This window comes from Aquarana catesbeiana, linkage group LG06 (assembly GCF_042186555.1).
Source record: "Aquarana catesbeiana isolate 2022-GZ linkage group LG06, ASM4218655v1, whole genome shotgun sequence".
Taxonomy (NCBI): Eukaryota; Metazoa; Chordata; class Amphibia; order Anura; family Ranidae; genus Aquarana; species Aquarana catesbeiana.
Genome location: NC_133329.1, coordinates 246,019,870 through 246,045,982, shown reverse-complemented (window position 1 = coordinate 246,045,982; position 26,113 = coordinate 246,019,870).

The window sequence follows — 26,113 nt, the reverse complement described above, 5'->3', positions numbered from 1 at the left end:
TAAGGCATGCCTTTTGCGATACTTGCACGTGTTCTATCTGCTGCATTTTCAAAGAGAACAGAAAAAGGAAAAAGGAACAAAAGGAGAGAAACATAAATTGAGAGGCAATATAATCGCCAAACTGGTGTGGGGTCAGCAATTTCAAGGGCCGATCCCAAACCTGAAAACACAAGCGTTAAAGTACAGCTTATCGCTGTTCAGGTGTTTGGGGGAAAGAGTTCAAGCCTGAGAGCTCTTAGACAGATTTCCAGGGATTGGTTGGTTATAGGTAACCATCTTAGGTCAAGAGTGTGATTTTGCGTTTTTTGTAGTGACCATTTTCCACGCAGGTTCCACTGATCTGGGAGATTTAGCCGATGTCATCTCCTGTTCTGGAATTATATTCCATTCCTTCAAAAGGGAGAGGCCCTTCTCTAGCGAATTCACTACATGGGTGCGTCCATCTTTAGTGACTGTGAGCTTGGTAGGGTACCCCCATCTATATGTGATGTGGTGATTTCTCAAGGCTTTAGTAATGGTGTTTAGGTTCTTCCTTTTTTGCAAGGTGTATTGAGAAAGATCAGCATAGAACTGAAGATGCTGAAACTGCGCTGGTATTTGATCTTTCTGGCGCATGAACAACATCAATTGTTCTTTGGCGTGATAGAAATGCAGGCGCAGAATCACATCTCTGGGGATATGCTCAGACAGATATGTCGGTTTTGGCAGACGGTGTATTCTGTCTATGGTGATCTCTAAATCTGATAGGTCAGGTAGGAGAGATTTAAACAGCGAAGTGGCGTAGGATCTTAAGTCAGCTTGCAGGACTGTTTCAGGGATCCCCCTGATTTTCAAATTGTTCCTCCTATTGCGGTCTTCAATGTCTGCGATTTTATCTTTTAACCAGTCTGTGTCTCCCTCTCTTTCCTCATGGGAGTCCACTAAGTCATTGATGGTGACTGCATATTCTCCCATCTTCTGCTCTATATGCTCAACCCGTGTTTCTACAGCTTGAAGGTTAGTGTTGAACTTGTGCATACATTTCATCATATCTGATTGTAGTGAGCTTCTCAGTGATAGAAGCATATCTTTCAACACTGTGTCTATCACTGGCTGATGCATGGTAGGAAAAGTCTCTATGGAGTCAGGGAGCTCACGTGTATCATCCCCTGAGTCCAGGCCCGGGCTTGCTGCACTAAGAGATCCCTCTCCATCCAGCCTAAACTTCGCCTTAGCAGGGCTACCCGTTGGCGGGGAGGGAGAGTATGAATGTGGGCTGCCTGGAGGGAGTCTATTTTGCCTGTGGCTGTCTTGTGTGCTTAGGCCGGCGGGGATGTTTGCTGGGGTTGAGGATGACCCGGCGCCATCTTGCCTACCTTCATGTTGTTTTGCGCTATAGAAGTCCGTCAGGCGCTGTGGCTTCCTTTGTTCTTTTCTTTTTCTGGACATCCTCTCTGCCTTGTCCCAAGGAGGATCGCCAGCTATGGAGCGGAAAAACGGGACCCGATGGCGTGATTTGAGCCGCTATATCCCTGTATAAGGCCGGAGCTCCGGTCCTATGCTGCCATCTAGCTCAAGCGCAGGCCACGCCCCCCCAACCTTCTCCTTTTATCAAAAACCCTCTTGTTATCCTCCTGCGCTTTCGTCACAGCCTCCTGTAACAGCATACTGTTGCGACTGAAGAAGTCCAGGGTACTTTGCATGGCTGGGGCCGAGGACTCAGGAACAAGGTCAGGCAAGAAGGTAGGGTGGAGGCCATAATTTGGGAAGAATGGAGACTGCTTGGTGGCCACGTGACAGGAGTTGTTAAAAGCGAATTCCACTAGTGGCAGAAGTGACATTTAATTATCCTGGACAAATTAAGTAAAACAACTGATGTATTGTTCCAGGGTCTGATTGGTTCGCTCAGTTTGCCTGTTGTGGATGGTAAGAACAAGACCGGGATAAGTTGATCTTCAGGGTTTCACATAGTTCCCTCCAAAATTTTGACGTGAATTGGACCCCTCAGTCTGAGACGATGTCCACGGGCACCCCATGGAGCCTGACGGTCTCCTTTACAAACACTCGAGTGGTTTCCATAGCAGATGGTGTACTTCACAGGGGTAGAAAGTGGGCCCATCATCTACAATAAAGATGGTTGTACAACCCTCAGAGGATGGTAGCTCCACTATGAAGTCCATGGAGATAATTTTCCATGCCAGGTACAGGCAAAGGTCTGAGCAAACCCAAGGCTTTATTTCAGGTACTTTTGCTTCAGGTACAGGTAATGCATGCATTTACATAGTCCTTACAATCTTTTTCCAGATTGAGCCACCAAAATGTGCACTGCACCAATTCCACCACCTTTCGGATTCCAAAATGGCCTGCTAAGGGGTGATCGTGGCAAAACCCCAGGACTGTTACTCGAACACCTTCTGGGACAAAGATTTGATCTCCCTTTCATAAAAGTCCTTCTTTCGCCTCTAAAGTGTCCCTGACAGGACTGGGGATACCTGCAGATGCCTGCTTCAGCTGTGATACAATATCAGTCTGTATCAGTAGGAAGTTCCCTGCTGGCGGGATAGTATCTGGTGCTGGCAAGTCCTTCGGATCTTCGAACACACGTGACAATACATCAGGCTTAACATTCTTCAACCGGGCCTGTAGGTAATGTGGAATGAGAAAATTGAAAAGAAGAGCTCCCATCGGGCTTGGCGTGGTTTTAGACATTTTGCAGTCCTCAAATACTCAAGGTTCTTGTGGTCCGTATAAACTAGGATTGGGTGAGCTGCCCCTTCTAACAGATATCTCCATTCCTCAAGGGCAGCTTTATTGCGAGGATCTCCCGATCTCCCATGTCATAATTCCTCTCTGCAGGGGCAAGTTTCCGTGAGAAGAATGCCACCGGATGGATCAAATTGTCGAGGTCTTGACACTGGGACAAGGCCACCCCACTGCACTTTCTGAAGCGTCCACTTCCAGTATAAAAGCTGACACAGAGTCTGGATGACTAAATACATGGGTGAATGTAAACAGCTTCTTTAGCATCTCAAAAGCAACTTGTGCCTCAACGAAAACGGAAACCCAGCTTGGTGAGCTGTGTAATGGGTGTGATAATAGCTGAAAAGTTCTTTAAAAATCTGCGGTAAAAATTAGCGAACTCCACAAACCGTTGGATCCCCTTCTTATCTGTGGGTGCTGGCCAATCCAGGATTGCAGAGACTTTTTGCAGATCCATTTTGATCCCTTCAGCAGAAATGATCAAGCCCAGGAACTAAATACTGCTCAAACTGACACCTTTCAGGCTTGGCATAAAGTTCATGTTGGCGGAGTCTGCAGAGAACACTCTTGACATGTCCCCGGTGCATTTCAAGAGAAACAGAGAATACAAGAATGTGATACAAGTAAACAATGACAAAGGTGTCCAAAAAGTCTCTAAAAATGTAATAAATGAAATGTTGAAACGTGGCCGGTGTCCTGAATGTGTCTTTGTCAACCTCCACATTGACAATGTTGCGAATGGACTTTCCCTTTAACCACTTTAGCCCTGGAGGATTTGGCTGCTCAATGACCAGAGCACTTTTTCCAATTTGGCACTGCGCTGCTTTAACTGGTAATTGCGCGGTCATGCAATGCTGTACAAACAAACTTTGCGTCCTTTTTTCCCACAAATAGAGCTTTCTTTTGGTGGTATTTGATTGCCTTTGCGATTTTTATTTATTGCGATATGAAGGGGAAAAGACCGAAAATTTTAAAAAAGATTATATTTTCTACTTTTTGTTATAAAAAAAAAATCAATAAACTCAATTTTAGTCATACATTTAGGCCAAAATGTATTCAGCCACATGTCTTTGGTTAAAAAAAAGTCAATAAGTGTATATTTATTGGCTTGCGCAAAAGTTATAGCGTCTACAAACTAGGGTACATTTTCTGGAATTTACGCTGCTTTTAGTTTATCACTACCTATCTCATTTCTTGAGGTGCTAAAATGGCAGGGCAGTACAAACCCCCCCCCCCCCCCAATTACCCCATTTTGGGAAGTAGACACCCCAAGGAAATTGCTGAGAGGCATGTTGAGCCCATTGAATATTTTATTTTTGTCACAAGTGATTGAAAAATGACAAAAAAAAAAAAAATTACACAAAGTTGTCACTAAATGATATATTGCTCAAACATGCCATAGGCATATGTGAAATTACACCCACAAAAACATTCTGCTGCTTCTACTGAGTACGGGGATACCACATGTGTGAGGCTTTTTGGGAGCCTAGCCTTGCACAGGACCCTGAAAACCAAGCACCGGCTTCAGGCTTTCTAAAGGCGTAAAATGGTGATTTCCCTTCCTCACTACCTATCACAGTTTTGGAGGCCATGAAATCACAAGATAGCACAACCCCCCCCCCCAAATGACCCCTTTTTGGAAAGACATTTCAAGCTATTTGCTGAGAGGCATTTTGAGTCCATGGAATATTTTATATTTTGCCACAAGTTTCGGGAAAATTTAATTTTTTTTTTATACACAGAGTTGTCACTAAATGATATATTGTTCAAACAAGCCATGGTTATATGTGGAATTACACCCCAAAATACATTCTGCTGCTTCTCCTGAGTATGGGGATACCACATGTGTGGGACTTTTTGGCAGTCTAACCGCATACAGGACCCCGAAACCCAATCACCACCTTCAGGCTTTCTAAGGGGTACATTTTTGATTTTACTCCTCACTGCCTATCAAAGTTTCGGGAGCCATGAAATGCCCAGATAGCACAAAACCCCCCCAAATGACCCAATTTTGGAAAGTAGACACCCCAAGATATTTGCACAGAGGCATGTTGAGTATTTTGCAGATCTCGCTTTTTGTCACAAAGTTTTGAAAATTGAAAAAAGGAAAAAAAAATGTTTTCTTTACTTTCTTCATTTTCAAAAATAAATGAGATCTGCAAAATACTCACCATGCCTTTTACCAAATACCTTGGGGTGTCTAATTTACAAAATGGGGTCATTTGGGGGGGGGGGGGGTGTTATCTGGATGTTTCAGGGCCTCAGTAACTGTGATAGGTAGTGAGGAGTAAAATCACAATTTTACACCTTTAGAAAGCCTGAAGGCGGTGCTTGGTTTTTGGGGTCCTGTACGCGGCTAGGCTCCCAAAAAGTCTCACACATGTGGTATCCCTGTACACAGGAGAAACAGCAGAATGTATTTTAGGGTGTAATTCCACATATAACCATGTCATGTTTGAACAATATATCATTTAGTGACAACTTTGTGTAAAAAAAAAAAAAAAAAAATTGTAATTTGTCCCGAAACTTGTGGCAAAATATCAAATATTCCATGGACACAACATGGCTCTCAGCGAAAAGCTTGAAGTGTCTTCTTTCCAAAATGTAATGTATGCCCAACAAGTCAGCCTGTTCAGCCTATGGGCTGAACGAAAAAAGGAGATTGATTGGTGGGTATACCCACCATTAGAATATCGCCCTTCATCCACCCATTTCTAATGATGGGCATACATGCACCATTTTTTTTAAAACTGTGGTGGTGAAATCACCTCCTACAGTGCTGGAGTCGCTGACTTCTGTATCATGGGAGCAAACACTGTTGCTGTCAAGATAAATAAATCAGTGCTGCAGCTGAATGGCGTACCTGCTAAGCAAATGATGGTTAAAATTAAAACAAAGTAACATTACAGTATAACAGTAAGACATACCATACTTGCAAAGCAAATACAATAAAACATAGTAAATGAAAAAAAATAACTCAATCTGTGCCTAAAAAATATATGCCAAAGCATGGGGGCAATCCGCCCCTAATGTTAGGGGCAAATCGCCCCTCCACCCCTGCCCCCATGCTTCGGCATATATGCTCTTTTTTTTTTTTTTTTTAACTGTGATGGTGAAATCACCTTCTACAGCGCTGGAGTCTTTACGTATCGTGGGAGCAAACGCTGTTGCTGTCAAGATACATAAATCAGTGCTGCAGCTGAATGGCGTACCTGAAAACAAAAAAATGGTTAACAATAAAACACAGTAAACAGTAAAGTATAAAAGAATTACATACCTGAAAAGTAAACATGATAAAACATAGTAACAATAAACCATTGCATTGTACAATACAGTAAAAAAGAGCAGAACAATAGATAGAGAATAGAGAGAGAGAGAGAACAATAAAACAACAACTATTTTTGTTTTTTTTATTTTCTATATTTTTTTTTACACTTTTATTTGTAACTATAACGGTTGTAGTGGTTGTAACGGTTCGGGTCTCCCAAAATGCGATGGCATCTTTGGAGACCCTGTGAAAGTGTGTTCTAGTCTGTGCAGTGCTGTACCCTAAGCTAAAACTCCACTAATGCGTTCACATTCACCAATGCAAAGACCAGGATGGTCAGGACAGGAGGGACAATAATCGTGGGTGTCATGCCTATATCCCCGCCTTCTACAGACACAACATTTTCTTTGGAGGGCTCGTTGGGTAGGGGTACCAGGGAGGACATATGGAAAATGCCTCTCATGCAGCCGGCTTACTGCATTTGGATTGGGAAGTTGGGCCACAGCACTGTCTGGAAACAGAAGGGCTGGGATGATCTCTTCCTGGAATTTAAGGAAGGATCCAGTTCGTCCTGAAGCTTTGTATAGCACATAAGCATTAAGCAGAGCCAACTGAAATAAGTATACAGACACTTTTTTTGTGCCAGCGTCTAGCCTTACGGGCAACTAGGCACAGCGCCAACAACTGGTCGTTGAGGTCCACCCCTCCCATATTAAGGTTATATTTTTGGACACAGAGGGGTTTCTCCACAACACCAGTCGCTGTAGAAACTTGGACCATTGTGTTTGCATGAAGGGAGGACAGAACGAAAACATTCCGATGATCCCTCCACTTCACAGCGAGCAAATTATTACACTTCAAGACGGGAATCTACAAGCCGCTGGGGTAAGCCCCGGCGATTAGATTGCACGGTGCCACATGCGGTAATTTCATGATCAAAGAAGTGACTAAAAAGTGGTACGCTCGTGTAATAATTGTCCACATACAAGTGGTAACCCTTTCCCAATAAGGGTGACACCATGTCCTACACAATCTTACCAGCACTCCCTATGTAGTCTGGGCAGTTGTCCGGCTCTATGTGACTATCTCTTCCCTCTCCCTTGTAAACCATAAAACTATATGTATAGCCTGTGGCCCTGTCACAGAGCTTATACATCTTGACCCCATATCTGGCACATTTGCTGGGAAGATACTGTTTGAAAGACAAGCGGCCAGAAAACTTAATCAGGGACTAATCAATGCAGACAACTTGATCGGGAGTAAACAAGGCTGCAAACTGTTGGTTGAAGTGGTTTACGAGGGGGCCGAATTTTGTGGAGCCGATCATATCCAGGGTCCCAATTAGGATTGGCAAATGCAGGAAGGGCACTATGGGTTCGACGGGCCTGTGTTTGTCTTCTTCTTGGTGACTGCGGGACACTAGTTGTGCTAGCCACCTCACCAGCTTGAACTGCACTTATGGAACTCGCCACGTCACCACGTGATACTGCAGTGCTGGTTTGACTACGGCCAGGGTGTACTAGGCCGCTGGTGCTTGCCAGTTCACCAGAAGGATGAGCGGCACTAGTACTGGCTCATTGCTCCATACGAGATCCCTGCGGTTCTTGCACCTCAACAACAGCAGAAGAACGGGATCGGGTACGCCTGACCTTGGCAGGGACCACAACTCCGTTGTCAGAGCTATCTGTCAGGGTCCCGCTGCTGTCTACAGGATCGTATTCTGAGCCTGAATCTGACAGATGAGTGACTTCCTCTTCACTATCTGGCATGCTCAGAAACGTGTAGGCCTCTTCACTACTGTACCTTCAATTTGACATTTTAGTCTCTAAATTTACTGGTACAGTAGTGAGACTCACAGGAAAAAGAGCTCCTGACTGTCAGCGACTGATTAAAACCAAAAAAACTGTTAGCATTTGCAGGGATCAGGCCTGACTCTGTGAATGCTGCAGTTATGTGTGTTGTGTGTTTGTAAGTGACAGTGTCGATTGATACTGCACTTGGGTGGGCTGGGCTGGGCTGGGCTGGGCTGGGCGGAGGGGCTAAATGAAGGTGCTAGCAGTTATCTGGGCTGATTCCACTAATGCTGTGTTTTTGGGAACCCTAAACTATTGGGGATGCTAATATAGTTCTGATCAGATCAAAGATATCGATCCGTTCAGACATTATACTACTAAGGGAGGTGTATGGTGCGTGCGTGGGTGTTGGCGCTACTGGCACTAATCTGACGCTGCCTGGGGTGACGCAGACCCTGACTGACGCTAAAACCTAACTGATATCAACCGCCGGGTGATCAGGGGGTTAAACTTTTATTGGGTAATATATGGCGGGTGCCCTGACGCTATAAAAAACGAACAAACAAACCAGCGTCACCCATAACACTAATACGGTGATCACTGGTGACAGAAGGTGAAAGGGTTAACTAGGGGTCAATCAGGGGGTTAAAACCTTATTAGGTAATATATGGGGGTACCTGACGCTATAAAAACCTGATGGTGAAACTAATCAACTAACTGGCTAACTAACGTCACCTGTGACACAAATACGGCGATCAGAAAAAAGATCTATTAGTGACACTGGCAACAGGGCGTGAAAGGGTTAACTGGGGGGCGATCAAGGGGTTAAACCTTTATTAGGGGGTTTAGGGGGGTACCCTAGACCTAACTGGGCCTACTACTGACGTAACAGTTATTACAGTCACAAATGACACCAATGCAGTGATCAGTGAAAAATCTGAAAACTGCAATTGGTGACACAGTGACAGGGAGTGAAGGGGTTAACTGGAAGGGCGATCGGGGGTTGGCAAGTGTACCTGTGTGTACTGGTGTTAGTGTAGCGTTGTGCAACTCATGGTAAGACATCTTCTCTCCTCTTTTCGTGAAAGACCGAGGTAACTTTGGGATTCGTCCCAAGCATTGGTATTAGGACCACTCTGTCTGGAAAAAAGGTAATAAAAGGTTCCTTAGACCCCAGAGATTGAATTTCCGAAACCCTCTTTGCCGAGGTTATGGCTATCAGAAAAGACGTCTTGAGGGATAATTCTCTGACCGAGAGTGAATTATTAAGTTGTGAAAAGAAATCCAGCACTAACGGAAGATCCCATTTGGGGAATCTGGGTTTCCTCTGTGGCCTAAGCCTGACTGCTCCTTTAAAAAACTGTTGGACCAGAGGGTGCTTGGCCCATGCGACTCCGGAGAAGGCTGAGATTGCGGAAACCTGGACACGAAGAGAACTGACGGACAGTGAGATATCCAGACCCGTCTGCAGAAAACTTAGAACGTCCTGAACCGCCAGATTATTACAGGAGTTGGACCTGGAAGACATATGGCTGGTAAATTTCGACCAAATCCTCTCATATACCCGATTGGTACTACTCCTTCTCGCACTAAGGAGAGTGGGAATTACCTCATCCGGGCAGCCTAGCGCCTCCAACCTTCCCCTTTCAAAAGCCAAGCCCTTAGGCGCAGGTGATCCGGGCAAGGGTGTAGCCTCGATCCCTGAGACAGAAGGTCTGGTCTGGATGGTAGAGGAATCGGATCTCAGACACTGAGGAGCGTTAGGAGAGGAAACCAAGGCCTGTTGGGCCAGTAAGGAATTATCGCTAACACTTCTGCTGTTTCTGCCCTGAGTCTCTTCAGGAATTGAAGAATGATCAGAGTTGGCGGAAAGGCATAGGCTCTGTTGAACCACCATTTCTCCGTCAGGGCGTCCACCCCATACGCTTGAGGGTCCCTGTACCTCGAATAGTATCTTGCCATTTTTTTGTTGCAGGGGGAGGCGAACAGGTCGACTTCCGGAGAGAACCCCAACGATAGAATCCACTTGAATACCTCTTCGTGGAGAGACCACTCGTTGTTGTCTAGGAGTATCCGGGAAAGGAAGTCTGCCTGAACGTTCTGAACCCCCGGAACATATGCCGCTGTTAGATCCTTCAGGTTTTTCTGAGCCCAGGACATGATTGGCTCTACCTCTTGTAATAGGGATAGACTTCGAGTACCCCCTGCTTCCTTATGTATGCCACTGCTGTGCTATTGTCTAATCTGAGTAGGACCGAAGTTCCCCGAGTGAGATGACGAAACGCCAGCAGGGCCTGGAAGGCTGCTCTCAGCTCCAGGATGTTTGACACTAATCTTCTGGAGGGAAATTCCCATGTGCCCTGGGCTACTTCTGCCAGACAGTGGGCACCCCAGCCCCTGTTGCTGGCATCCGTTGTTATGGTTACCCATGAGATGGGAAGGATGGAATGGCAGTTGGAGAGGTTCTCCCGCTGGAGCCACCACAGGAGTGAGTTCCTCATGGACATAGTAATTCGGATCAGCTGGGCCTTGTGGCCCTTCCACTGAAGAAGAAAACCTTTCTGAAAAGGTCTCATCCTCCATTGGGCCCATCTCACCATCGTAATCGTCGCTACCATAGTGCCGATGATCCTCAGGCACTGGAGGGCATGAAGATGAGAAACAGAGAGCCGGGTGAATCCTGTCTCTGATTGTCGAGATCTTCTCCTCTGGTAATGAAATGGTACCTTTGACTGTGTTGAACAGGGCTCCTAAAAACACCAGCGACTGAGATGGGTCTAACTGACTCTTCTCCAGGTTCAGAATCCACCCGAATTCCTGTAATGTGGAGATCTGTCCTCTGTGTGTTACGAGTTGATCCCTGTCCTGCGCCAAGAGAAGAAGATCGTCTAGGTAGTGATGTAGACGAATCTCCCTGGTTCTCAGGAGAGTTACAACTGCCAACAGCACCTTTGAGAAAACACGTGGAGAAGTTGATAGCCCGAAGGGAAGGCATGTAAACTGTAAGTGGAGCTTGCCCACGGAGAAGCGGAGAAATTGTTGAAAATCTTCCGCGATGGGGACATGAAAATAGGCGTCCTTGAGGTCTATGGACACCATCCAGTCCCCTGGCTGCACCGACTGTTGAATTGTGGAAAGTGTTTCCATTTTGAACCTCTCCTTTTTGATGAAGCGATTTAGATGGGTTAGGTCTATGACGGGCCTCCAGGCCCCACTCTTTTTCTGGACCAGAAAGAGAGGGGAATACATTCCCATGCCTCGCTGATTGACTGGAACGGGGCTGACAGCGCCTTGAGCCAACAAAGATTCTACGTAGGCTAAAAGTATTGTCCTTTTTTCTTCTGATGCCGGAAGAGAAGTGGGAACCCACCTGAGTCTGGGAGTGCCAATGAAGGTCCAAGCATGACCGAAGGAGATCGTTTTGATGGTCCAGAAGTCGTGAATCGAGGCCGCCCAGACATGCCAAAAGTGGAAAAGATGAGCTCCCACACGGCCTGTCTGAGCGGGCCCAATCTCAAAAAGATTTGGAAGGTTGTCTATCCCCTTTCGACTCAGCACCTGCGGACTTCTTGAAGGATGATTGCCTTGACTTCCAAGATCTGGAAAATTCTCGGCCTGGCTTGTAGGTGCGAGCCTCACTGGCTCGATCCTGGTATTGCCTCTTCGAGAAGGACTTTCTCTGACTTTGCAGACGTCGGTCCTGGGGCAGGAACCCCGACTTCCCGCCAGTAGCCCGCGTAATAGCCTCGTCTAATTTGTTGTCGAAAAGAGAAGACCTCCCATAGGGAATCCGGCACCATACCTGCTTAGAAGCTGGGTCAGCCAGCCAGGGACGGAGCCCTAAAGCCCGCTTGGCGGTGACCGACGAAAGCATTACCCGGGCTGCAAGGCGTATGATGTCAATCGAGGCCTCCCCCAGAAAAGCTGACGCTAACCTCAACTCCTGAATAGGTGAGCTCTTCGCCGTATCATCCGAGATATTCCTCAGCGTATCATGAACATTATCCGTCCACACTTCCATGGCTTTGGACAAAGCCACCAGGGCCAAGGCTGGTTTACAAGCCATGCCAGCCGTAAGATACACTCTCCTTAGATCAGCATCAATTCGCCTGTCCAAGACGTCCTTAAAGGACACTGTGTCTTCTAGGGGAAGTGTCACATGTTTCACCAGCCTCATCACGGCTGTGTCCACCAATGGAGCTGAGTCCAAATGTTTCACTTCTTCCTCCTTGAAGGGGTAGAGCTTTGAAACTTAAGCAAGCATGGAGTTCTTCTTCTCCACCTTGCTCCACTCATCTGTGATGACCTCGCCCAATTCAGTAAAGAATGGAAAGTTAACCCGTTCTTCTTTAACTGCTTGAAAAATTTCCTCTGTTTGGGAGGAACAGCCACCGGATCCTCCCAATTTAGGGTTTCTCTAATGGCCTTGACCAAGGGAGGCAGCAGAGCGAAGTCGAATCCCACGCAGGGGTTATCTTCATCCGAGTCGCTATCGGAGATGGCAATTGAAGGATGGCTAGGTAGGGAGGACTCCCAGGTGTCCTGCAATTGAGTTTCCCTCACTGGGGAACCTGACAGCTCTGCCTGAGGAACGTCGGACCGGACCGCTTCTATACCTTTAAGTGACTCTTTAACAACCCTCTAAACTAGGGTTTTAAGTTGCTGGTCCGTATCTCCCCTTTCTTTGGATGCCTTGACGAAGCAGGGGTCGCATAGAGATTTACCCGCAGGTACTTGTATTCTGCATCCCCAGCAGACATAGGATGAGTGACTGGAATGAGCCACCGAGGAATGAGAGCGTTCCCGATTTTGAGGAGGAACCGTAGTGTTTAGGTTTGGAAGAGGATTGCCGGTGATGAGATTTGGAAGAGTCGCTTCCCTTGTGAGAGCTTTTTCGCTGTTCTGTCGTAGAAGGGCTAAAGCACAAAAAGAAAAGAACCACATAGAAAAGAATAGTCAAGAGAAACCTAAACACCCCGCCAATTACCTCCCCCCCCGGTCACTGGACCCCCAAGGATGGCAGAATCCGACCCAGTACCTCTTGAGAGGAGGCTAGCCACAGGCAGGTGGTGGGGAATCCATGTCCTCAGTAGCATCCATCCGGACTGCAAGGACATGACAATTAGGAAAAACAACAGTGAACAAGTTACCCCCCACAAAAAAGGCTACTTACCAGTAGCTGAAAACCTTGGAGGTGTGGGGACTTCAGTATCACAGCCTGCAAGCATTCCCAAAGCCTGCAGGCTATCTGCCCTGTTTAAAAAGGGCGCCCCTGTGACGTCACCGCCTGTGCCGAGCGTACGTAGTGCGCATGTGCGATTAGCGGCAATTTGCCGCTATCGCGCATGCGCGAAACCAAGCCTCGGTCTCGTACCGTACTCGCGCATGCGCAGTACGGCCGAGATGCGAAAACTAAACTAAAACGGCGGCTGGAACGCAGGAAGAACCAGCCGCCATACCCCTACACAAACAGGAGACAGAGGAAACAAAGGGAGAAAGATGAACATTTCACAAACACTGCTGCCATACACAATACAGGACACCTCACCACTCCCAGCACGATCATCAGGCCGAAGGTAATGTGATAACACTGGACTCTCCAGGGGCAATAAGGGGCTATGCGACCCGTGCGTAGCCTTGCCTGCCAGTGGCCAGGAAACCGGCTTCTTCCAACGCCTCTTCCAATGCCCCACTCCATACCCTGCTAATAGCTAGGGCTTAGCGGAGTAATGCGACTATCTCATCCGAAGTCGCAGCTCGGCCGACTTGATCATGGGGAAAAAATCTTCCGGTAGAAAGACCAACACTAGGTCCTTGCGGAGGAGGACAAAAAAAGAACACGGCCGGGGGCAGGGAGCAAAGATTTATGGGAGTAGTGTCCTATAGGGTAGTAGAGGCGGGACTTAACCCACACGTTGCTGCCATGGAGTCTGTCAGGAAAATGGTTTTATTGGCACAAGTTTGTCTACTCTGAGGAGTACGCGGAATTAGTCTTATGAATCCTCAAAAATTGAGGACTAACGCGGTGAATCCTCTAGCCTGGATGAGGTTTCGAGCTGACGGCACTTTAACCTTGTCTCACCCCCCTTTTTTTTCTTTTTTCCCATCCCCTCCCTCTCACCTTTTTTCTCCTGCTGAGATCCTATGGGTCTATTCTAACCTTTTGGTGTTTTTATTACACGGTGTCTACCGTGGAAAATTGTCATATGGGATACGGAGACTCCTTAGATCCTGACGCTTGCAGTATGAAATTTAGTCTACTGTCAAGACTACAGGTGTAAAAATGTGTGTGTTGCGGACCTTTTTATATTTTCTGGAATCTACTACCCGAGTGTGGTCTCTGTATTTACCGTGTGTTCTTTTGCAAAAATAACGTATTGAAAACTGAAAAAAAGAAATGTGGCTGGTGCATTGCATAGACCAAATGACATGACAAGGTACTTGTAGTGGCCGAACACGGAAGGCTTCCACTCATCCCCTTCCCGAATGCAGATTAGGTTGTAGGCCCCTCTCAAGTCCAACTTTGTGAAGATAGTAGCAGAACTAAGTCTTTGGAAGAGTTCTGGTACCAAGGTAAGGGGATAGGGATTCTTCACCGTGATCTTATTTAAGTCATGATAATCCACACATGGTCGCAAGGAATGGTCCTTCTTTTCCACAAAGAATATTCCCACACCGGTAGGTGAAATAGAAGGGCGAATGAACCCTTACCAGGTTCTCATCAATGTATTCTTTTAGGGCCCCCAGTTCCCTTTCAGATAATGGGAAGATCTGACCAAAGAGAATTTTAGCCCCGGGAAGGAGCTTGATGGGACAATCGTAAGACCTGTGTGGGGAAGGGTGTCTGCCCCCATTTACTGAAAATGTCCAGGTATCCAAGGTAAACCTTTGGCACCTTTTGTCAGAGTTCAGTATCGGTGTCAATACATAACAAGGTGGTTGGTGGCACTGATGGTTCTGTCATGCAATGTTCTTGGCAGTATGACTGAAACTTTACATTACCGGACTTCCAATCAATCTGCGGGTTGTAGGCCTGTACCCACGGCAGGCCCAAGATGACAGGAAACAAAGGTGCAGAAATTGCATCTAAACATAATAGTTCTTTATGGTTAGTGGATGTAACAGCCAGCAAAAGTGGAGTCACTTTTGTCACCAGTCCTGATTTCACACAAGACCCATCAGCCAGGAATACAGTGAGTCCCTGTTTTGTGGACTGTAGACGAATACGTTGTTGGGCTGCAAAGGTCAGATTGACGAAGCAGCTACAAGCACCTGAGCTAATAATCGTGGTTAAGCGACATGGTTCTTCCCGGAGGCTGGAAGGAGAGAGGAAGATTGATTTGAGCAAAGCTGGCCAACAAGGATGACTAGTTAGCTGAGGAGATGGAAAGGCACTTAAGCAGCTTACCTGGGCAGTTGCGCATGTAGTGACCAGCTTCTCCACAGTAGAGGCAGAGATTGTTCCGCCCACGGCTTATGCTTTCCTCTGGAGATAGTGACGGACGCAGCAGGCTGAGTTGCATGGGTTCTGATGCTCCTGGTGCAGGTGGAGCTGGGTTAACAGGTGTTGAATTGGCAGGAACTGGAATCTTGGGCATCATCCATACTGATCAGGATGGTATTGCTGATCTTATAAACCTGCGTTCGCGTAGGCGATGATCGGTCCAGATCACTAGCGTGATTAAGTCCTTCAAAGAACTTGGCACACTTACACGAGCCAATTCGTCCTTGAGACCTTCTGATATCCCCAGGCGGAATTGATGTTGAAGAGCTGCGTTATTCCAGCTGGTATCTGCGCTCCAGCTCCTAACGTCAGTGACATAGTCCTCAACTTGGCTGGTGACAGACTGTGAATGCACAGCTGGAAGCAGGAGCCCAAAGATGATAAGCTGGACTAAGGAGTTGTAGCAGACTGAAAGAGCTGGATGCAGGATCAGATGAGCTGGGTCGGTAATGGGTGGGCAGAACGGGCATAGACAGCAGAATAGTCAGGTCACAAGCAATGTTGGCAACAAATGAAAGATCAACAGGAGCAGCAGGCAGAGGCAGAATCCAGGGTCAAGCCAGGGGTCAAGGCAGGTAGCAGACAGGAATAGTCGGGAGCAAGCCGGGTCAAGATCAGAGGCCAAACACAGGAATCAGGAGCACTTACAGAATGCTGTAGACCAAACAGCAATTAGCCAGTGCAGAAACTCTGTTTGAATAAGGCGCTTTGGTGTCAGTATTGGTGACAGATGCACGTGCGTGAACATCTGTTTGGCCCGTTCTCGGCTGGTGCACACGGATACGTGTGCGCCTAGAAACTGCATCTGCACTATGGCGGAGCCATTCCTGACAACTACCCTGTAAAACCTTGGAGGTAGGGAGCCACATATAGGAACTGATGCCTGCTTGATGGGTGTAGTTTTGCTCTCATTCTTTGTATTTGTTAATGAGCATGTAAATAATATACTGTATAATGTTTGATTTTGATTGTTTACTCATTAGTAAATATATCACGCTTTTCCATAAAGAAGCCAGAATGGTGAAACATGTCGGAACTATAAGCGTGGTGAAAGATAACGTTCCCTTACTTGGAGGAATGACAATATATGGTTGTACAATTTTTCATAGCTTAACCACTTGCTTACTGGGCACTTAAACCCCCTTCCTTGCCAGGCCAGTTTTCAGCGCTGTCACTCTTTGAATGATAATTGCGCAGTCATGCTACACTGTACCCATATGACATTTTTATTCTTTTTTTCACACAAATAGAGCTTTCTTTTGGTGGTATTAAATCACTACTGGGGTTTTTATTTTTTGCTAAACAAACAAAAAAAAAAACTGAAAATGTAAAAAAAAAAAAAAAAACCCAAACAATTTTCATAGTTTGTTGTAAAAGGTAAACAGGTAATTTTTCTCCCTCATTGATGTGTGCTGATGGGCACTGATTGGCTTGGACATTGGACATACCTCTTAATGAATTTTAGCACCGACCTGCCTCTCTCCAAAAACTGTCCTTTTGGCTAAAGGTGGACAGCTTTAGCAAGGTGGCCGATTTCATGGCAATAGCCAAGGTGCCTCCTGCCAAACAACTGTCTACTATTTTCATACAAGAAGTCATCAGGTTTCATGGCATTCCATTAAACATTCTTTCGGACCAAGGATCTCAGTCCATCTCCCAATTTTAGAAGGCCTTATGTTCTCAGTTGGGAATTGACCTATCTATCTCTTTTGCTTATGTCCTGCAATCTAAGGCGCCTTTCACACGGATGGCTGTTCTGCCGCAGTTAAAAGCATATATGTTCTGTGAAATACAAGACTCTGGGCACTGCGATCAGCTGCATTTGTACAGTGCGATTACCTGTGTTTACGTGCAGTTACATGCGGTTGCGTTTAGCTGCGGTAGTCAATGTTTGTTTTTGGTCCCTTGAATCTACCCATGATGCATTTCGGTCCTCTGCATTTCAAACCATCTATTTCCTGTCTCTTTGTTAACTGGCTGAATTTGTGTTGGAGTTTTGCAGTGAGAGGAGTGTTCTGTGTATTCTGCTGAGATCATTCAAGATGAATGCATGTATGGGTAGTTTAACGGCAATGCTCATATTGCTGCTCATGAGAATGAAGAGGAGAAGAGAGATCGAGCAGAGGAGATGTTCCCATCGTTACTGGGTGCACCCTTTAACCTCACAGCGTCTTTCTATCGGCTACTTTACCCTCATGTTTGGTGAACTGAGAACTCACGGAGACAAGTTCTATAACTACACGAGGATGTCAGTGGCGAGTTTTGATGAATTGTTGGGACTTGTTCGAGGACGCCTCACCAGACACAGGACCAACATGAGACGATGCTTTAGTGAGGAAGAGCAGCTGTTACTTACGTTAAGGTAGGTTTTCCATATCTTGAACATATTCTTAAATTTATGCACATGCAGGTTTGCCAATACTATTGACAATAGTGTGTGTGTGTATATATATACATCTATATATATTTTATACTTTTTTATATTTTCTGAATTGTTCTCAATTTTGTTTTGCAGATACCTTGCCACTGGAGCAAGTTTTACCTTCCTTCATCATCAGTTTCTAATGGGAATTTCAACTGTGTCGACTATAGTACATGACACCTATATTGCCATTTGGGAGGAGCTTAAGACCACAGTCATGCCGGAACCAACAGCCAGTCTATGCGAAGAGATGGCATAGGAATTTTGGGAGCAGACTAACTTCCCAAATTGTATTGGGGCATTAGACAGGAAACATATCAGGCTCATCAAGCCACCAAACTCGGGTTCCCGCTATTTAAATTACAAAAAGTACTTCTCCATTGTCCTGCTGGGATTGAGTGACGCAAACATGCGCTTCATAGCGGTGGACGTTGAAGCTTATGGGAGTTCTGGAGATTCGATAATTTTTAGGAATTCCATGATGGGCCAGCGTTTGCAGTATGGAGAGTTTAACCACTTCCTTACCAGGCCAATTCTGACATTTCTCTCCTCCTGTAAAAAACATAATTTTTTTGCTAGAAAATTACATAGAACCCCCAAACATTATATATGTTTTTTTAGCAAAAACCCTAGAGAATACAATGGCGGTTGTTACAACTTTTTATCTCACACGGTATTTGCGCAGGAATTTTTCTAACGCTTTTTTTGGGGAAAAAAACAGTTTTGTGTTTAAAAAAAAAACAAAACAGTAAAGTTAGCCCAAAGTTTTTGCATATTGTGAAAGATGAAGTTACGCCGAGTAAATAGATACATAACATGTCACGCTTCAAAATTGCACACGCTCGTAGAATGGCGCCAATGTTCGGTACTTAAAAATCCCCATAGGCAACACTTGAAATTTTTTTACTGGTTACATGTTTTGAGTTACAGAGGAGGTCTAGTGACAAAATGATTGCTCTCGCTCCAACGTTCGCGGCGATACCTCACATGTATGGTTTGAACACCGTTTTCATATGTGGGCGGGACTTACGTATGCGTTCGCTTCTGCGTGCGAGCACACGGGGACAGCGGCGCTTTACTTTTTTTTTTTCTTGATAATTATATATATATATATATATATATATATATATATATATATATTTTATTTTATTTTATTTTATTTTATTTTATTTATTTATTTATTTTTTTTTGACACTTTTTTGAAAAAAAAAAAAATTTTGATCACTTTTATTCCTATTACAAGGAATGTAAACATCCCTTGTAATAGGAATATAACATGACAGGTCCTCTTAATAGTGAGATATGGGGTCAATAAGACCCCATATCTCACCACTAGGCTGGGAAGCCTGAAATAAAAAAAAAAAAAAAAAAGATCACCGCTTCCCAGCCGAAGCGGCGCCGTTTTTTTGAATGGAGAGGCCGGGCGTGACATCATTACATCGCGCCCGGCCTCCGATGATCATAGAGACTCTGGTGACCATCTGGTCTGCCGGAAATCTCTATGATCTACATCCGGCGCCGGCGGATCCGCTCTCCGCCTCACCGATCATAACGGTGAGTGGGAGCAAGCACCGGAGGGTCCCCTCTCGCCTCCCATAGGAACGATCAAGTGGTGGAACGGCCGCTATGATCATTCCTATGGTGTAGAGATTCGCCGGCTGAAACAGGCAATATCTGAATGATGTCTGTAACTACAGGCATCATTCAGATATACCCGCCCAAAGCCCAGGACGTCATATGATGTCTGCGGGTGGGAAGTGGTTGATGTACCACAGTCAAGGCCTCTACCTGGTACTGCTGGACCGGATCTGCCCCTAGTAGTTCTAGGAGATGAGGCATTTGCCCTATCCACTCACCTCCTCAGACCCTATACAAGGCATGGTCTTACTGCCAAGAAGCGCATTTTTAATTACCGTCTGAGCAGTGCACGCAGAATGGTGGAGTGTGCATTCCATATTTGTACCAACAAATAGCGTGTACTGTTGACTGCAATGCACCTGGAAGTGGATCACGCAGTCAATGTGGTTTTGGCATGCTGTGTTCTCCATAACTTTCTAAGGGGAAAGGAGATTGCGTCCAATGACTACCACTCGCCCAAGCAATCATGTGCTACAAGTCCGTGAGCATTTTTGTTATTATTTCCTTACTGACGATGGACAGCTACCGTGGCAGTATGATTATGTTTAGTATTTTCTTTGTTACCCATTTGCATCAACCTTCTTGTTATCATTGCTATAAACAACAACAAATGGCTTGTTCAAAAGAGGGGTACAGGTAGCAACATCAGGCATCCATTTTGAAATTAAGTGCTTCAGAGTGTGTCCATTCTCCTGAGAGATGGCCCCACCGAAAAAGCGTCAAGAACCTAACCTTGATCTCCTTAACTTAAAGGGGTTGTAAACATTAGTTTCTGTAAAGCAGGGATCTTCAAACTAAGGCCCTCCAGCTGTTGCGGAACTACACATCCCATGAGGCATTGTAAAACTCTGAGATTTACAGACGTGACTAGGCATGATGGGAATTGTAGTTGCTGAAAAACTGGAGGGCCATAGTTTGATGACCCCTGGTGTAAAGGTATAATTAAGTGCTTCAGAGTGTGTCCAACATTCTCCTGAGAGATGGCCCCACCAAAAAAGTGTAAGGAACCTAACCTTTGTCTCCTTAACTTAAAGGGGTTGTAAACATTATTTAGTGTAAAGCAGGGATCTTCAAACTACGGCCCTCCAGCTGTTGCGGAACTACATATCCCATGAGGCATTGCAAAACTCTGAGATTCACAGACATAACTAGGCATGATGGGAATTGTAGTTGCTGTACAACTGGAGGGCCATAGTTTGATGACCCCTGGTGTAAAAGTATAAATAACATTGCATTAACAAAAACTGAAAAATAAAACAGTCATTAAAATAACAAAACTACAAGTTTTCATACACTGGGTAAGGGGAACGCAGGGAAGAATGGCTTGGTTCACTGCCAACATCTATAGGTGATCCAGATTGAGAAGATGAGGGTTAACTAATTGGGTGTGGCTGCACATGCATTCTTTGAAAACCAGGATGAGATGGGAAAGGTCAAAGGTGTATACGTTGGCGGCGGTCCTGCATATGGGTTCATGGCAGGTGTGGTCTCATGGTACTGATGACTTGGCATTGATTTTTTCAAAGAGCCACTAGGTGTATTAAAACCCAGACCCCATGGCTGAAATCTTGGATATGGGCGTTGCTCTTTGCAAGCAGAAACTATATACGTAAGATAGGCATGTATATCACCCCTGACTTCAGTACGCTTATCAGGAGGAATCTCCCTGACTACACACAGTAACATTCTCAAAAAGATCACATCAGGGTCTGATATGTTGAGGAATTCATCATCTTTTGTGACAGGATTTTGTGATTGGTTTCTCATCTCTTTAATTATACGATCAAAATATTCCTCAAAAAGGTGGCTCCTGCTGAGTACAGCATGTTCGACGAGTGGTGGAAGTAGACCGGACTGTCCTATTAAGATTTGCCTGGAAATAGATAGAATATATAGATTATGCTTCTGATGTTGAGGTCACACTTGGTGGACAACATACTGATAAACCTGATGCTTGCCCAAATATTGAAGTCGTCTCAGAGCTTGCAGCACCTGTTTTGAATAGATCAGACACAGGCACTTGTTTTTGCCCCAAAAAAACAATGTCACTATATTAGCAGCAAGACCTCCAAAGCCAGAAGTACTGATGTGGGACTTTGCCCAAAAAAAAGAAGCTGTGTGTACCAACACCAGCTGCCATTGTAATATGTAAGTAATACGTTTTTTGTGGATGGAGGTTGTGACGTTTTGAAAATACATACCGCAGGTTCTTGAGTGACTGGTTGATAATCTTGGGATGAAACTGTCTCTAAGTTGGCTTCTTGACTTGGGTCAGCGTCATCATTTTCTGGTGACGAACTTGCACGCCTCGCTCTTGCTCTTGCAGGAACACTTGAGACAGTTCTAGGTAAGAATAACAACATTACAAGTTTAAAAAAAAAATACCATGGATTTAGTGTTTACAGAATACTGTCATGTGTACACTACAGAATAGACCTCTATCTGGAGCTGGGGGAACATTAAAAAAAAGGGGTTTAGACACCTTTCACACTGGAGCGGTGTGCTGGCAAGACACGAACAAAATTCCTGCTAGCAGCATCTTTGGAGTGGTGAAGGAGCGGTGTGTATACCGCTCCTTCACCTCTACAGCCCATTGAAATCAATGGGACAGTGCGGCTATACCGCCCACAAAGTAAAATAAAGTTAAAAAAAAAAAAAAAAATAATATATATATATATATATATATATATATATATATATATATATATATATATATATATATATATATATATATATATATATATATATATTATATACATACACACACTTCTAAGCGCATCTCGGTGGTGCGCCTCAAAAATGACAAAGCCTCTGCATGGGGGTTAGGCCTACGACGAGTTGAGGGTGCTCCACTTCTATCTGCAGACCTCACTTCGTTTAGTTCCTTCTTGTACCGGTCGCGTAGGGACCTCCATCGTGTATAAACATCCTTTCCTGCAATATATATTTCATTGTATAAATTTGTTATATATCAAACATAACGCCAGTTAGGAACAAAAGTTGAGAGAGATCTGCTCTCACCCCCCACCCAAGAAACACTTCTAGGGGAGACACCAACCATTTGATTTCCCATTAGTATTGACCCCTTTCACTGCCAGTGGCATGAATACAGTAATCAGTGGCTACTGTTTAACTCTGACTGCTACTGTCGCTGGTCCTAAAAAAAAGGGTCAAAAGTGTCCAATCTGTCTGCCAAAATGTCGCTGTCCCTCCCGCAATTTTTTTTTTTTTCACAGATCACCTTACTAGTGCAGACAAAAAATATACATATGCCATAAACCTTTCCCAAAGACAATGTATTTGTTTAGAAAAGAAAAAAAAACGAACAATATTGGTTTGTAGCATTGCACAATTGTTAGTGACGTAGTGCTGTATCGCCACAAAATGGCCTGGTCATTTAGGGGGTAAATCTTCAGCTTGTGGTTAAAGTTTGGTTGGTATGGGAAACAGCTATGATGCACCCTGCTACATAGACACAACAAACATTGCACTCACCTTGGTTATCCTGTTCAGTTGCAGACATATCGTCCCAGTTCGGTGTGACAAATCTGTATACTTCCTCCCACTTTGATCTCTTCAACACTCGGTCGGCATATCCTGGGCATTCTGAGTCCCATAACTCCGGTTGGGCATGCACCAAGGCTATAATGGCCTCATGGGAGATATCTCCTGCCGCCATGCTACCTTCTCCTCTTTCCTCTATCCCTCTGAACTTCCTGTGTCATTTCTCAGGTATACCTACTGCATATGATGTGCTTCCTGTTGTTCTTTTTTTTTTTTCACGCTGTTATCTGCAGTTGACACAAAAGACTGCAATTACCTGCGGTTATGTGCATATAGCTGTGCTAAATCGTTCCTGGATGCAGTCAGTTCTATTTTTTCTATCCGCACAAAACTGCATGTAACTAAATCACAGCTAAACGCAGTGTGTGAATGGGGCCATAGGAAAGCATTGTGTGCTTTAAGCTGTCGTAGAAAACTAGAAAATCCGCAGATAAAAGTACAATTCTGTCTGTCCTTGTGAAAGGGGCCTTGCGGACAAACGGAGGGCATTATTCATACCCTAGAAAGTTTCCTCTACTGTTTCATCTTTGACAGGCAGAATTTGCATGTAACAATTGGATGTATTTCTTCTTTGGGTTTTCACCCTTCTTTTGTTTTTATGGCCACAATCTTAGTTCCTGCTCCTTTTTATCTCACAGTTCCAATTTTCCAGAGATCAACAAGCTCATGGACTATTTTTCTGCCAATTGGAAATCTGTGCATAGCAACATTGTGCATACCTTGGCCTCCCCAAAAATTTTTGCTGATGAACAACAGTCAGCTACTCCCACTTTTCAGTTTGGTGTTTTGGCATAGCTGTCCACCTGCCATATCTCTCTCAGGTTAATTCTCAGAACCTAGCATCAAGATTCACTGGACCATTCAAAACAGATCAATCCTGTTTGCTACTATCTGAAATGTCATCCCTCCAGGAGGATACTCAACTCCTCCCAGGTTTTCTTGCTGAAACCAGTAAACACTGATATCATTATCTCCTCTAAACCTCCAGTTTTTGTCAATAGTTTCAGTTTCAGAATAAAGCTGTTGGGTGCCAGTCTAATTTCATGCTCATCATCCAGTAAGATGTTTCCTGACGCCTCCATGGCAGCACACACTGGGTTGTGACTCCGCCCCCACAACCTGACAGGATTGGTTAGCTATAAATTTGAAGGGGAGACACCCCACTGCATTCTCTTTTTTATCCTCACCTGACAGATTGGGATAAGCAAGCTTGCTCCTGTTGTCAAGATTAAAGAAAAAGCCTCTTACCGCACTCGCCCCAGCAGGTTCAAGCCTCTCCTATTTGGAAGTCCCTCCTGTACAGTCTCTAAAGGAGCTTCTATGGAGGGAACCCCCGGTCTGGTGGTCTCAGGGGACGTCTGGACATCTGGCACGGTAAGCTTTAAAGAAGCTTCATATTTTGCAGTGGTCTCCTTTCTTATTTTGCCTGTACCTTTGTTTCTGTCGATATAGGTATGTTTCTCCTGCTTAGGGGGCTTGCTGGCACTTGCTGTGAAACCGTCATGGCCGCCGACACCGCCTCCTCTGCTCTGCAATTGGCCTCAGGGCTAGGTTCTGCCTTGGGAAGGTTATGCCCTTCTCCAAGATGGCGTTGAGGTGTTCGGGACGCTCTGCGCATGCGCGGGAGCGTCATTTTGGCGCGACGGCGGCGCCAAATTTAAAAACACAGGCATTTCTGTGTTTTCTTGCTGAGGATTCTTACAAATAGCTGGATTTCGCCGTGCGACACACTGCTTTGCCAGAAAACAACTCAGCAAGCCCAGGTAAGTTGAATCATCTGATTTAGACTGTCTACAGCCTTTTTTTAAAAAAAAAAAAAAAAAAAAAAGTAAAAAGTAAGGGAATTTATTTATTTATTTATTTTTTTTAAATTCTTTATTTGCAAAGAGGCATGCAAACAGCAATATACAAACATCAATAGTACGGGCACATCAATTCTCCACATTTTACATACAGTTCTACTGATTAATCCTTACTGACTAGCAATATAACCTGATAACGTGTATACTCCTATACAATTTCACCCTAGTTGACCGGTTTACAATTCAAGGAGGCCCGCTGTGCCAGGTTTACTATTACATATTACCTCTTGTTGTATTTTCTTTTCTTAATTTTTTATGTTCTCCCTCCTTTTCCCTTATCTGCATACCGTAGTATGCGAACAAAGAAAGACTAAGAACGGAAAAAGAAGGGGACAAGGAAAGTATAGAGAGCAAGGGGAAGAGGGATGAGAAAGAGAGGAGAGAGCGAGAGAGGGAAAGAGAAAAAAAAAGGGGGGGGGGGAGGGGGAAGTGGGAGAGCACCCCCTCTCCAGCCACACCCGCAGTGTCTCCACCTTCAATTTCTCCAAATTACTAAATATCTAGGCCGTCAGCCTTGCATACTCTTCTGAGTAGAAAAACTGGAGCCAGTAATACCACTTCTTAGAGAACTGTTCTCTACGTCCCTGGTCAATGGCCACCAGGTCCTCCATTTTGTGGATATCCACTATCTTTTTCAACCATACCGCAATACCCGGGGGTTCCGTCTTTTTCCAGAATAGGGGAATACAACTTTTCGCCGCCGTAATCAATGAGGGCAGGATTGATTTCCTGTATGCTTTGCTTGGTATTTCATGATGGTGTAATAAAAAGAATTCGGGGGTCCTGGGCAGCTCCCTATCTGTAAACTTCTGTGTGATCCGGTGTACTTCTGACCAGAAAGGTGCAAGAAGCCTACAAGACCAGAATATGTGAAGAAGAGAGCCCTCTTCCTCCCCACATCTCCAGCAAATATCCGTGCTCTGAGGAAACATCCGATGCACTCTGTCTGGTGTGAAATACCAATGTGATAGGACCTTGAACCCTGCTTCCTGTTGGGCCACACAGATCGAAGTCTTATAGGTAAAGAGAAATATTCTCTCTGCCTGTCTCTCGTTTAGCTTTATTCCCAAGACACGTTCCCACTTAGCTAGATAAGGAGGTCTAAATCCCTCGGGGGGTGAGATGAGGAGTTGGTAAGTTAATGAAATGGCATGGCGCAACGGCTCCTGCTCCGAACAAAGAAGTTCGAATGCTGTCAATGCTCGCAAGAAAGGTGCCGGTGAGTGCTGTGCTCTAAGAAAATGCGCTAATTGGACCTTTTGCCAAAAAGAAAGACTCGCCAGGAGGGGATCATCCATTAGTTCCTCCCTGGTCATCCATTTC